Source organism: Hirundo rustica, chromosome Z, assembly GCF_015227805.2.
Source record: "Hirundo rustica isolate bHirRus1 chromosome Z, bHirRus1.pri.v3, whole genome shotgun sequence".
In the NCBI taxonomy this organism is placed as follows: Eukaryota; Metazoa; Chordata; class Aves; order Passeriformes; family Hirundinidae; genus Hirundo; species Hirundo rustica.
In genome coordinates this window covers 38,584,349-38,599,900 of record NC_053488.1, presented here as the reverse complement: position 1 = coordinate 38,599,900, position 15,552 = coordinate 38,584,349, and the positions used below count along the sequence as shown (strand labels likewise).

Here is a 15,552-nt window from a genome sequence, read left to right as displayed (position 1 = left end):
TGTCCCATGTTTGTGCCTCCAGAGAGGCAGCAGAGAACACTCTCTTCTTGCTCAGCTCATCTTCACCAGGGGAGGTGTCTAGGAAGGATGTTTTGACAGTTAGAGAAAACTACTTAACTGGTTTGCTCCCAAAATAAAAAAGCTATTTTACTCTAAGATCTAGTCCCACACTAGGTACAGAAACAAACAAAAGAGTAATCATGCCAAACAGTCTCTGGAATATGCTTACAACACAGTTATGTCTGGTAATATCAAGGGGGTTATATAGTATATGTCTATATAGGAGATATGTCTATATGTTTTACATGGGATAAGTCCATGAAGAAGGACATGGGTATACTGGTGGATGAAAAACTGAATATGAGCTGGCAATGTGCACTTGTAGCCCTGATCAACCTCACCCTGGGCTGCATCTGAAGCAGTTATGGGCAGCAGGGCAAGGGAGGGGATTCTGCCCCTCTGCTCTGCTCTGGTGAGACCAAACCTGGAACCCTGCATCCAACTCTGGGGTCCCCAACAGAGGAAGAACGTCACCCTGTCAAAACAGGTTCAGAGGAGAGTCACTAAGAGGTTTAGATGACTGGAGCACCTCTCCTCCACAGGAATGTGGGAATACAGCTAGAAAGCAGGACTCAGACTACTGCTGAACTCAGGACACGCTTGCTTTAGTGGGCCATAAGTCTTGGCAGGTTAAGGCAGAACCCTGAAAGAGGAAGAGATAATGGTGTGCTTAAGTATGTTTTGTTTTGAACAAGCTGTGCAAAACTGTACATGCTTGTGCAGGTCTGTATAAGGCTATGATCTAGGAATGTTACTAAGAGAGAGACATAATTGTTAATTTCAGCTATAGCTGAAAAGGTATATATACTAAATTCTGTAATCAATAAATTGGCTTCTTGCACGAAAACCATGGACCCATCTCTTCAATCATCAGCAAGGGAAGACTGAGAGAGCTGGAGTTTTTCAGCTTGGAGAAGGCTCCAGGGAGGCCTCCCTGCAGTCTTCAGCAGTTAAGTGTAGTTTATAAAAACAAAAATAAGTACAGCAATTTTATATACAGGCAGATAGCAATAGGACAAGGTGGGACAGTTTTTAAACTAAAAGATCAGAGATTAGAATAGATATTAGGAAAAAAATATTTTTTATGAGTGTGGTTGAGGCACTGGAGCATGTTGTCCAGAGAAATTGTGTATGTCCCATCCCTGGCAATGTTCAAGGCCAGGTTGGATGGGGCCTTGAACAACCTAGTCTAGTGGAAGAAGCCCCTACCCATGGCTTCGGGGTTGGAATTAGGTGATCTTTAAAGTTGCTTCCAACTCAAAGCACTCCACAATTCTAGGTCTATATTCTGGAAGCCTGGCTTCTAATACAGAAGAATTTCCAAGACAGTTTTGATCTACAGAGACAAAAACAGCAGCTGGTATACAGGTCTATCAGGGATCCTGAGCATATTTTTCATTTCTAGCAGTAGTTCAGGTTTTGGCTGTCATGTTTTGACACATTTTCTTCCCATCAGAAAATCCAGTGTGAACACTGTGTAAAGAAAAATACATGTTCTTTTAATGGTTTGGTTTCCACTTATTGAACTCCAGAATTGTTAATAATCAGCACCAAGACAACTAAAGTTCAGTCCCAGTCTGTTCCAGACTGGTTAAACCTTCTGCCTACATCTTGGTCATCTGGATTATTCTTAGAGTACCACAGAATTTAATCTTTCTTCATTTCTCCCATGCATCTAAATGACACACTCACCTCCCAAGTTTGCTATTTCTGTCAAGTTTTGAAAGGTCTTGCTCTTGTTAACCCTGGGAGATATACGAGGGGTTAGTTTACCTGAACAGCTTACCTGAACCCTCAGATGAGGAAAGAGCAAAAGGACTGGGTTCCCACAACACTGGGAATTGAACTTCACCAATATAGCTTTATAGAAAATGCTGGCATGTTTGGCACTGACCTTAGCAATAAGTACCTCAGGCTTTCACTTTGGGAAATAGATTTTTCTTCTTCTTTTATCAGAAAAATCATTACATTAAAGTGCCATGTTGCAGGACATTTTAGTTATATGTTTATGGCATCAAGACTGTGAAATGCATGGGATTTATAAATATACATTCAACTGTGCTTAGGAATACCAACAAAGAGAATGGACTGCACAACACCAGTGGGCCTTGACTACAATGTTTTCCCATATGGATTTCAGGAAGCCTTCTAAAAAAAAGTGCATCTCTTTTTTTGTCATATGTGTGCTGTTTTGTATATTGCTGTTGTGGTTACACTAATTCTGCTCCTGAAGCAACAAAATGAAATCTGACGTCTCTCATATAGGTAGTATTCTGGTGTTCACAGGGTTCAGTTAAGAATCTGCCCATTTGTTTCTTCTCTGATCAATTTATTATTTGGGGTCCTGTTAATCAAGATGTCATAATTCCTGTGATTAACCAGCATATATATTCCTTCTGTTTTCCTGCAGCACCCATGTGACTGTGTTGGGCAGCTGCTGAAAAGACAGGGGAATATTGCTTGTGCAAATTAGTCAATTATTACAAAAATATAGTCAATTATTATACACACTGACCTTGGAACTGGTTTAGAAGTTGTTTATATCAATTTGAAGGGTTTAAGTGTCACCTAAGAAAAGTACATTACAAACAGCTGAAAAGGCAGCCTGAGGAAAATTGTCTTTATGTGCAAATGGAAAATTTCCAAAACTCAAAACATGAAGATATCTTGTATACCCAGGCTAAGCTGTGTATACATCTCTACACAGAATAGAAGCATAGGATTTAAAAAAATAGAGTAGGATAAAAGCAAAGGAAGAAGGTTTTGGTTTTGAATGTATTCTGTAGAGTACAAGAATGAAATTGGCTGGCCTCAGCTCTTTCAACATAACTTATTTCCATATGTTAAAATAACACATTGCAGAAATCTCATGATTTCTTTGCCTGCTGCGTCTCTGTATTTACCCCAAAAGCAATTTCCTACTCTAATGGAAAAACTATTGTACCAATGCTTTTATTGGTTAGGAGCAATAACAAATCTTGTCCCTTAGTTTTCCTCTTGGGAAAAAAAACCAAAAAACCAAACAAAAACAAAAACAAACCAAAGCCAAAACCAAAACCAACAACAACAACAACAACAACAACAACAACAACAACAACAAAAAAAACCACCAAAACCCCCCAAAAAAACCAAAAAACACCCCCCACACAAAAAATCAAACTTATGAGCAAATTTTCACACTAGTGCAGCAGAGGCCCTCATCACCACTCTGTCTAGCTGAGGTTTGTAGGCTACTGTTACAAATTTAAAGAAAAACACAGATAAAACCTTCATTGGGAGTAGCCATTTAGTGAACAATCAGTTTTAAAACTGAGTGAATGTTCTTTTTTCCCTTCAGCTATAAGAAAAAAGCTTTTATTTTCCAATTTTTAGATCACAAGAGCTAGAAGAGTAGGAGACATTAGGCACACATAGTTCACTCTCTTCTCATTCACACTGAGGTAGTACAGCATTAATAACAGAGGCTCTCTGTGCCTGAAAACTAACTCCTACTTGTTACAGAAATGCCTAGATTAGGCCCCCAGCTGGCGCAAATCACAGGCTCTATTGGAGCTGCATCCATCTGCAGTCATAAAGAGTCAAACCATTCTGTTTTCTAAGAGGTAAAATTACAAGCCAGTCAAATCCATTTGTTTTCCCATTAACCACATTGGAGCGATATTCTTCCCCGGCTTGAGAAACTGACAAATTGAGCTATTGCATGGTTTAACCCTAGCTGGAAATTAAACCCCATGCAGCTGCTTGAATCCCTGCAGTCCCTCAGGCAAGAGAGACAAAAGGCAAATATCCCCAGCTGAGACAAAAAACGGTTTACTGGAAACAGCAATGAGGTAAGGAAACACACAGTAACAGCAACAATACTGATAACTGTAGTGTATAAAAGAGGGTGATTATATGAAAAATGCTTGCTGAGTCCCAACCGGATGTGATGTTACTGCTGTCAGAGCCACCCCACAGCTCCATTAGCCCCTTGCTCCCCTGGAAAAGGAACAAAATGGCAACGACCTTCCTGCCTGGCACCTTTTTTCTTTTTTCCACCTGACATCACAACCCACTTCTTCCCAAAAGCCCGAATCCCCTGTTTCTGCCCCAGCAAGGACATGAACTGATACAGAGTAACAATTCAAGACACTCCCACACAGCGCAGGGCTCCACTCCCTCTCAGCTGCGGTGGAAAATTAACCTGTGCTTGGCTGGTACTAGGACTCCTATTCCATCCAAATCATAAGTTCTTCATAATGTGAGTGAATATATTTTAACTTCCATGTATTAGATGTTACTTTGATATTTTTTGCAAATTAATGGCTCTATAAGAGAAATTAATATCTGTTTTCAGTAATATTCAGTGGGGGGTTTTTTCCACTGGTATCTAATTGCCTCTTGGTGATGATGTGTTGAATATATACAGATTACTTTACAAATTAAGACTGTGCCAAATTAATTCTTCACTTAAAACACTTTCTTTGTTTTCTTTAAAATGTTTTACTATCCTACCATTTTCCCTATTGATTCAAAGGCAGTGAAAATTAACCAGAGCATAGCTTTGATTGATGTATGAGGTTCAATTTCTAATGTGGTTATTAAGGAAATGCTTTATTAAAGAGCTTGCCTTATGCATTTGAAAGATTAATTAAATCATAATTAATGTACACCTGCAGTACCAGATTAATTCCAGACTTAGAAATCCTCTTATTCTTCCCTGAGATACATTTCAGAACCAGTGACCAACATTAGTGCATTAGTAAGTTACTCTTCAATTAATAACACTGGGCACAAATAAAATTTCAAGAAAAACAGCACCATGTTGCATGAAACATATCTGCATATCTAGCCTTTCACCGACCCCTAGATTTTCATTTGTTCCATCTGAGCATAAATGTTTTCACTAGATGCAATTCCAGAATATCGTAATATTCAAAGTCCACCTCCCACTGACCTTTGCCTGTTAGAGGCAATACCATACTCAGGCTATCTCAAAATCTTCTGAAATCCAAGTTTTGCCAGAGAAGAAAGGAGTAAACTGTTCAGCCAGCACCTTATCCTCACAGAACATTTGGAGCACTGATGAGCTTTTTTTCTCATTCCATCAATGTGCATTTAGTTCCCTACCTGATTTGAAGCTCTATGTTGTTTTAAATTAATCTCTTAATGGTAATTGTAGCTAAATCTTTTTCAAATGGATATAACAAGGATGCCATAGATTAAAGTTGCTTTTAAGGAGGTACTCTGATGCTGGCAAAGAATAAAGGCATCAAAATAATTTATTTTACTATTGTTCAGATTAACTCTCCCCCTTTCCACTTCATTCTATGATTTACAGTGCTGTGTTGGGGGTTAGGTCTGTTCCTTTTTGTCTTAAAGAATTTTTCCCCATAAGTTGCTAAGAGACAAAGTACTGGTGCTTAGATGATAATTGACTAACAAAAAGGAGAAGGAAGATCACGTGAGTTTTGGGGCAGGAAAAGGACAGGGCTGGGGGAGCTGGGGGTCTTTTTTTCTTGCTCTCAACATCGGAGAAGACGGTCAGGCAGCGGTTTGCTGCGGGAGAAGTCCAAGGTCAATAGAAAGTCCGGTCCTGGGAGATATACCATCATCATTTGCTCGTGTGCCCAAGAATTGCTGGCTGGAGTTGGGCCAGCCCTGCCTGGGAGTCGCGGCTTCTTCAGCTCTGCTCTTTGTGCTATGCTGTAGCCCCGCACCCCTCCTCCCCACCTGCCGGGACACCCCCTGTCTACCAGGATGCCCCCCTGCCTGCTGGGAACCCCCACTGTTCCAGCCACCAGCCCGGGGATTTCTACCATTCCAGCTTGGTGCTCTCGGAGTCCCGAGGGATCAGACTGCTCCAGGCTTTGTGAAACAAAGCCTCTCGAGGTTCTTGGTTCTGTTTCTTATTAGTGCTGTAGTAGTTGTTGTTTGTTTGCCTTGTTATACTTACTAGTAAAGAACTGTTACTCCTTTCCCCACAGCTCTGCCTGAAAGCCCCTTTAATTTTCTAAATTATAATGACTTAGAGGGAGGGGATTGGAACTCCCCATTCCTAGAGAGGCCCCGCCCCTCCCTAGCAGATACCTGTCTTTTCAAACCAAAACAGATGGGAAGAGAGATCAAGACTTTGTTCTGCAAGTCCAAGAAAGGCCACAGGATTGCAAAGTCTAAGTATGTTGTACAGCTGAGTTCCATGGGGTAGAAAAGCCTAAGCCATGGCATTGCAGAAATTTCCTACATTCCACCCTTATTTTAAAGACAACCACCACTTCTCAGACAGCAACAATGAAATCTAGAAATTACAGGTCCATGTAATCAAAGAAATGGTGCTGAGCTGTGAACTGTAAAGATTCAGCAGTGGGAACCGCTCCAAGTGCTTCAATCCACCCCACTCAAATACTGGACCCTTTGCCTAATACCGTTTCATATTTTTTTCCCTTGGCTTATTGAAGTATCTTTGTTTTGGTTTGAAAAGACAGGTATCTGCTAGGGAGAGGTGAGGCCTCTCTAGGAATGGGGAATTCCAATCCCTTCCCTCCAAGTTATTATAATTTAGAAGATTAAAGAGGCTTTTCAGTCAGAGCTATGGGGAAAGGAGTAACAGTTCTTCACTAGTAAATATAACGGGACAAACAAACAACAACAACTACAACAATAATAATAATAATAAACAGAACCAAGAACCTCGAGGGGCTTTGTTTCACAAGCCCCGGGCAGTCTGATCTCTTGGGCTCCTCCCCAAGAGCACCAAGCTGGAATGGTGGAACACTCTGGGGCTGATGGCTGGAAACAGTGGATTGTCTCCAGCAGGCAGGGGGTGGTGTCCAGCAGTCAAAGTGAGCAGGGCTGAAGAAGCTGTGATGGCTGGGCAGGGCTGGCCCAGCTCTGGCAGGGCAGACGAAGGAGCTCCAAATTTCTGGGCACTCCAGCAGATGATGGATGGTGATAGAATTCCCAGGACCAGACCCTCCGGTAACAGTGGACTCTTCACACAGCCAGCAGCCACCCGACGGTCCTCTCCAATGCCGAGAGCAGGAGGAGAACACACTCAGCTCCTGGAGCACTGAGCCTTTCCCTCCCCCAATTTTAAGTGATCTTCCCCCACCCTTGCCACTTCTTTTGTGTGAGTGAAGCACCCTCTAAGCATCAGTATTTAGTCTCTTAGCAACTTATGGGGGGGAAATATTCTATAGGGAAAGGAAAAAAAAAACAAAACCAAACCTAACCCCCAACAATTTTGAAATTATGCAAGGTGCATTACTTTATTACAAATGCTTTTTGTAGAAGTCTCTGTGCTTTCCCTGTCTAATGAAGGTGTAACAATAATTTTTACTTCTAAAAGTAAAATATCTAAAATATCTAAGTAGGATATTTTTGCCCTGATTTGTCAAAGCCCTCATTACAAATACAACCATTTCAATGGCATATTAGTTAACATAATGAAATAAAGAATCAATGCTTCAGTGAGATCTAAATGCCAAATCTAGAAACATATCCTTCTAAAACAGAAGGAGATTTTTATATAGGTGTTCAGTAATCAAGGAAAATTACAACAGCTGGAAGGTTTTGTATAAACACTAGCTCTTCCTGTCTTCTTTCATTTAATTCAGTTCTCATGAGTCACATAGCAAGGTGTCACCAAGTTTTCAACTCTTTTTACATACATTTTTACAGTTTGATATGTTCTGTTCCAGGTATTCTAAGAAGACAGCTACACCTATCCATATTTCATATTAACCTCCGAAACAGAGAGGTTTTTGTCATATGTGATTTGTAAAGCATTACATTAAGGTCTTGCTTACAGATTACAGGCTATTCATATCCTGTTAGCATTCTCAGATCAAATTAAACTCATATTATGGAATGTAAAGTGATATATCTGCAAAGACATGCATATAATTTATCTGTACCTTGTGATGATAGACAACTGGGATTTCTGTGCAAGCAGAGGCTCAATATTTCTCTCACACAACTTCTATATTGCTAAAATTTCTCCATTTTCAGTAGTTTTTCCTAGTGCTCATTTGCAGAAGTAATGTGACAGTGAGGGAAGTTTTCCCTCCTCAATACATAAGAAAATGGAATACTTTCCAAGGTGGTAGTATTAAAACAGTCAAATGAGAAATGCCTGAAATGGTACCCATCTAAAAGATTTGTTGTTCTTCTTATGTGGTTGTTAATACCTCTTTCATGTTGAGCTTTTAAACTGCTACAATTGGGGAAGATGAGAGTCAGGAAAATTCACAAAAATAAAATATTAAATTCTGCAAATATTTTGGCTCTTTTTGAAAACTGGCCTCATCCTAAATCTAGCATTATTGCATACATACAAATATATGGTGATAAAAATTCATTGATGCTGGATTCCTTCAGGAAGTTACATGAATTTTGTCTGCCTCACATGAATCCATAAAATACATTGATGCTATGTATTTATTGATGCCAAGTGACAGCTCTACAGCTATAAGTGGAGTTCAGCACCAGAGATCTTCCCTGCCCCTCATTTCTCATTATAATTCTTCTCCCATTTTAGACAGAACAGGCTGCTGGTGGTTTCTTACTAAGCAAATAATTCTCCATGTTTTGTGTTCCACATGGTAAGCATTTGGTCCTCTGTCCTACGGTAGTAATATACAGTTCTTGGTCTGAATTAGCGTGCTTCAGATTTTTTTAAAGGTCCAAAATAAGTGGAGTCAACCTACCAGTGTTTCATTTGTTTCTTTGTTTGTTTTAGCACCTAGTTGATTAAGTCCAACTAATAACTGCTAATGAGAATAAACTCAGGACTTTATTTGCTTCTGCAAGACTTCAATAGATGCCAACATTCCCATTAACTCCCAAGATACACTATCACTTTGACTGATTGAATGTAGAAACCAGAATTTTAAAATTAATTAAGAATATTTTTGAGAATTGCTTTACTCTCATGTCAGCGCCCAATTCGTGAGCATGCTCTAGAGGTGGAAGCCTATATGGTGAGCAACAAGCAATGTGATACCTAAGAAATTAATCAGAATTCATCTCACATGGCATCAATAAATTTCATGGATTTATGTAAGGCAGACAAAAACCACATAAGTTCCTGAAGGAATCTAGCATCATCAAAATTTTATCACAGCTAAGATATGATCCAGGGGTTAAATAGTCAATGATATGCTTGCAACAGCCCACTGGGCAATTTTCCAGTCAGAAATCCAGTCACCATTGCTGAAGCTTGGTGAAATTTACACCATGTCCACAGAATGTAAAATGACTGCAAGAAATCTCATATATCAAGGCAGCAAAACCAGACTGTCTGATCATGAATGCCCATAGTTTTCTCTGCAAAACCATGTCTTATTTATGTTATCCAAGCTTGCAGGTGAATTACTTCTTTGCTTGATACAAACTTGATAATAAACAGTTGGTTTACAAATTAGTGAATGTGACCCTTTGGGAACCTGCCCTTGGGGGTAAAGAATGACAAGCAGAGTAAACAGAGCTGACATCTCTTCAGAATCTTTAAGGATTTTTTCCTTAGACTAAAAAAGCCCTCTTTCCCATGCATAAGAAATTGGGCAAGGAGGACAGAGGACAGGCATGGTCAGAAAGACCCTCCTAATCAAAGTATAAGAAAGAAATGCACATGCAGTGGAATCAGTGGCATGTGTGCTGGGAATATACAGGGATGATGCCTGGGTGTATACAGATTGGATCACAATAGCACAACTGGATCTGGATTTGACAGTGAATGTGGAAAAAAAAAAGAAATATTAGGAAGGGCTTCTACAAGTACATTGGCCTGAAAAGGATGATCAAAAAAAATACACCCTCCCTAAAAATAACACAGGAGAGATGGTGACAACTGACATGAATGCTGTACAGGGGACAATTTCTCCTCCATCAGCTGCTGGGAGCTTGGGGATGTGAATGCTCTGTCCAGCCCCAGGGGAGCCAGGCCAGGAGTATAGAGGACTTTACTGCTTCAGTTCTCACACCAGCTCAATGCAGAGGAAAAAAAACGCTCACTGTAAACTCACATATAATTTGTACTCAAAAATATTTTTCCCATTTTCAATAGTAATCTCCTCCCCACCATCTCCCAAGCCCCCGAGTCTTTAGACAGAGATGAGGTGTGGGGGGGTGGGGGGGTGTGGAGCGGCAGGAATGAAGATCCTCCCATTGCTGCAGATCAGGCTCAAATCTGCAAGCCTGGAGAAGGTTTTCAATAATGATGCTAATAAGCAAGACAGAGAGAGGATTTTTTACTAAGGCCTGCCTGTAAAGACAGGACAAGGAGAAATGGCTTTAAGATGAAGGAGGTAGGTTTAGGTTAGCTATAAAGAAGATTTTTTTTTTTTTAATATTATGAGTGTGGTGAGACACTGGAACAGGTTGCCCACGCTAGTTGTGGATATCTCATCCCTGGAACTGTTCAAGGTCAAGCTGTATGAGGCCTTGAACAACATCGTTTAGTGAAATACGTTGATGTTGGAACATCATGATCTACATGATCTTTAAAGGTCCCTTCCAACCTAAACCATCCTATGATTCTACATTACTATGAGCTTTTATCCTTATAGCAACATTTTGTATATAGTTAATATGGCATATAGGAACAGTCAATATCCTGTTTAGGGTCATTTTGGAATTATTAGGGGAGACAAAGGGAAAATTAAATTCCTTGCAGAACTGTTGGTCATTCTGGAGATGGTTCCAGCAATGAGGTTGTGTTCTTATATGTTCTCCTAGCTCTTAAATCAGGATTATGTATTTAGCTGAAGTGAGTAAACCACCTTAGATGACTTGTTTCCTCCTTCTTTGCCATTCCAGATACCTGCGTAATAGTCCCAAGACTACCTCATGTGCTTTTCCAGCACAAGCAGCTATGCAGCAAATCAGAGCAAGGAACAAAGCTGGTAGAAAAATAATCTCTTCTTTAAATAGTGGGGGGCGGGGGGGGGGGGGGGGAGGGGGGGGGGTGGCTTTTTGTTTGTTTTGTTGTTTTTTGGGGGGTTTGGGGGGTTTTTTGTGGGGTTTTTTTGGGTTTTTTGTGTGTGGGGGGGGTTTGTTTGTTTTGGGGTTTTGGGTGTTTTTTTGTTTGTTTGGGGTTTTTGTGTTGTTTTGGTTTGTTTGTTTTGTTTTGTGGGTTTTGTTTGTTTGTTTGTTTGTTTTTTGTTTGTCACACAGCCAGACACAATCACAAAAGTGGTAACATTTGGCTGGAGAAACACTTAACCACATAACCTGTTCTCAAAAAACTATTGCAGGCCTTTCAATGGGAGCCTGCATTTGTCCATCTCCTTGCTGGAAATCCTGATGTTATTACCTCAGAAAACAAAACACTTGATGCAATATTCACATGTACTAGAAAGGAAGTGCATAATTACTGTGCATTTCTTATCTATTATGAGTAAAAGCAATCAAAGAGAGCCTGTATTATATAGACGTACATAAAGAAAGGGACTGTTAAGAAAATTCATTGCGATTTGCATTAGTATCTTGTGCTCTGCTCAACTATTTCCTAGCTCCCGTCACTGTGTCGTGAGTAACGTATATCTTAAAGTCACATTTACAGCAGAACTGGTGTAATCTTTACTACTCACACAACACCAGGCATTAACAGTGAAAATCCGTCTTCATTCCAACTCAGCTACTGATTTACAGAATCATAGAATTATATAACTTGGAAAAGAAATCTAAGATTACAGTTCAACTGTTGTAGTGCTGCCAAATCCACCACTAAACCATGTATGCCCTGAATGCCATATCTACACATATTTTAAATATCTGCAGAAATGGTGACTCTGCCATATCCCTGTTCAAAAACTCAACTTTTTCCTTGAAGGAGTATTTCCTAATATCCAATCTAAACCTCCCCCAGCACATGGCAAGAGACCACTTCCTCTTGTCCTAACTCATCAAAGATTGTACCTGTCTAAAAACGTGAAAGCCCCTTTCTCCAGAGGAATGCAGCCGTATGTGTCCTGGTTCTAACCATAATTTTTGCAGTAACAAGGAGGAAGGTTATTCTATGCTACCTTGTATCATTGTCAGGGGTGGGGAGAAGAGGCATTCTTCTGGGGAGAAAGGGTTCCGTCTGGTCTGGAAAACATGGTAGGGGAAGCCGTCTGGTAATTGGTTACTGTTTCAGGCTTTCCATGTGAATAATTTCTTTTCTTATACATTTCATCATTAGTATTGTTGATGTTACTGCTCATTCTTTTACCACATTGCTGTTTTCAGTAAATTGCTCTAATTTGAACCCATGATCTCTGCCTTTGGTGCCTCCTGCTGTGGGGGTGGGCAGGAAGGGGAAGCAGTATGTGGCTTTAGCAGGAATACTACATTCCCACGACAAAAGGCTTTAATAAAGTCCAGGCAGACAACATCCGTAACCTTTTACACACCCACTGAGCAGGTAACTTGCCATAAAAGACACCCAGGTTGATCAAGCAGGGCTTTTCACAAACCCCTGCTGACTGGGCCTGATTTCCTCATTGGCCTGCATGTGCTGTGTGATGGCACTAAGGATGATGATCAGCTCTGTAACCCTTCCTTGGTTGGAGGTCACTCCTACAGGCCTGCAGTTCCCTGGGTTCTCATTCTGTCACCTCTTATATCATATTTACTAATTTCCACTTACCTGAGACCTTCCTCATTAGCCAGGGCTGCTAGTAAATGATTGAAAGTGGCTTGGTGAGCTTTTCTGATGGCTTCCTCTGTACCCTTGGGTGGATTCCATCTGGCCCCACAGACCTGTGTGCATTTCAGTAAAGCAGCAGGACCCTAACTGTGTCCTCCTGGATTATGGGGAATTCATTCTGCTCCTTGTTTCTATCTTCCATCTCAGAGGGCTGAGTACCCTGAGCATAACTGGTCTGACTATTAAACACTGATACAAAGAAGGCATGAAGTACCCCAGTCTTTTCCTCATTCTTTGCTGCAATGCTTTCCCCCAGTGTCCAATAAAGGATTGAGATTCTCCTTGGCCCTCCTTCCATTCTAATGTATTTGTAAAACTATTTTTTGTAATCTTTTACAGCAGTGGCCAAATCAATTTCTAGCTGGGCTTTTACCTTTTATCTTGCTCCCTGCATAACCTAACAATATCCTTGTAGTTTTCCTGAGTTCCTGCCCCTTCTTCCAAAGCTAGTAAATCCTCTCTTTCCCCCTGAGCTCCTACGAAAGCTTTCTATTCTTTTAAACCAGTTTTCTTCTCCACCATCTTGTCTTTCAGCACATGTGGACAAGTGTGCCCTTGTGCCTGAAAGATTTTCTTTTTGAAGAATGTCCAGTCTTCCTGGACATTTATTATTATTTATTATTATTATTATTAAGGACTGCCTCCCAAGGGATTCTTTCAACCACCATCCTGGGCAGGCCAAAGTGTGCCCTCCAGAAGACCAAGGCAGTGGCTTTGCTGACCTCTCTCCTCTGAGAATCAAAAACTATCATTTGCTGGCCTAATCTGGCCACCACATCACCCCCCAGTCTAGTAACAACACTCCAGGAACCTCCTAGAGCACTTCCTCTCTGATCTACTGTTTGTCTCTGTTTCTGGCAGACATTTGGTGAGTTGAAGTCCCCCACAAGAGCAAGGGCCAGCAACCACAAGACTCGCACCTGTTTACAGAATATTTCATCGACCTCTTCATCCTGGTTGGATGGTCTCTGACTGCCAGTAGGATATCTGCTTTGTTGGCTCCTGATCCTTACCCATAAACATTAGACCTTAGTGTTACTGTCATTAAGCTCTAGAATATCAAAACTCCCTGACAAACAGGGCTACCCTACTAGTTCTTAATCATTGTCTATCCCTTCTGAAGCATTACTACAGCACTTTAGTTGTGCAAGTTATCCTTCCCTGTTTCCATGATGGCAACTATGTCAATGACTTCCAGCTCCTCCTGTTCATTGTCTGTGCTGCGTGCATTGGTGTGGATCCACTTCAGTTGAGCTTTCAGTCCTATCACTTTGAAGGGGGGAGAAGCCCTTACACCTGTGCAAATATAAAATTAAATCTATGCCATCTTGACCTGGTCTTTCTATATCAGCTACTAGGATACAGTGAAAGAACACCACAGGAAAAGATTAAAAAACAATTTTTATCAAGGTAATATTTTTATATTTTTCTTTTTTTCTGGCGGGGCAAAAGTTTCTGACATAGTCAGGATTCTCTCAGACACCAGCAAGTTGCATGAATCTAGAAACTCAATTTCTCAGTTTGGTTAGAAGAATATAGTGCTGTGGTCTCTGAGCTTGCAAGCGTTTTTACTTGGATATTTTATGTTCTGCTCTCTTGAGCTTCCATAAATAAGACTCTAGAAGCCCATTTACTTCATTTGAGACATTTTAACAGAATATTGAACAAAGCATTATCTCCTCAAAGAGAACTGCTACATAATCTATTTATGGATTTAAAAACTGATACATTCTCTGATTGTATGGATTTATGTGCTTGAGAAAGAAAAACCTAATGGATGTAATTTATAGTAAGTATGTGAGATTGATACCTTTGTTTATTGATGGCAATAATCTATTAATATTTGAAATGCAGTTCTATTCGTATTATTTATACATACTTTAGAATGGATTTTTTTTTTCCCCTGTGATTTTTTTTCTCCACATTTCTACTAACTACATTTTTACAATAATATATTTTAAGGCTATACTGTATTTGTGTTCCACTTTGAAATTCATGGAGAGCTATAAATCCAGAATTTTAATACAGTGTTTTAATGTTTCTTAAGAGAGCAAAGCTGGTGCAGATATGGAAAACCTCCAATTCAAAAAAAAAAGCAAATAAATATGAAGCAAGCAGTCAAAGGATTTTAAAGTCACATCAGACTCTTTACAGGGGATGGGGGGAAGAGTAAAAGAGTACAGTATACCTTCTAGCTGCAAATATGTCTTTGAGACAAGATACCTGCACCATTTTTTTCATCTTGCTCAGATCAAAGTTTGTAACACTAGTATAAAATCAGAACCCTTTGTTGGAGTATTTGTCTTACAGATATGCTCCAAGCAGGATTTGTAGCCACAATCTGGTGTGAATGCATCCATATCTGAATTTCCATTCAGATGTGAAGATGAGGCTAGGAAAGGTGTATTAACTCTCCTGTTTAACTTGAAATTTTGTAAGACATTATCAGTTCTGTTTCTAAACTTGACCAGGATTCTAAAGTTGACTGCCACAAAAGCATACAAGAAAGAGTTCTTTGATAAGTCCTGTCCAGTTGAATATTGCAAGTACATTTCTTACACACAGACTCTGATCAAAGTTTGTTCACTGCTTTCTCTCAAAATGTAGCCAAAAGAGGGCACCTCATTTTGGTAATAAGCTACCAAATAGTGGAGTCATATAGGCAGCAGAGAATCAGTTTGTAAGCCTCGTCTGGTAGAATTCAAGATATGAAAGCCAACCAATCAACCATGTTTTACAGCATCAGAAAATATATAGAGAAAACTAGGATTATGAACTGACATCCCTTTCTCCTACCAGCTTAAACAGTAAGCTACCTATGA

General features: G+C 40.1%; 1 long non-coding RNA gene across 1 annotated transcript; it reads left to right on the top strand.

Annotated features, from left to right (window-relative positions):
• Window positions 1–4,222: 4,222 nt before the first annotated feature.
• Window positions 4,223–14,042, top strand: LOC120765954 (uncharacterized). The gene is made up of 3 exons (XR_005704530.2): window positions 4,223–4,300; window positions 10,858–10,943; window positions 13,592–14,042. It is a non-coding gene; the product is annotated as an uncharacterized LOC120765954 (long non-coding RNA).
• Window positions 14,043–15,552: the final 1,510 nt, after the last annotated feature.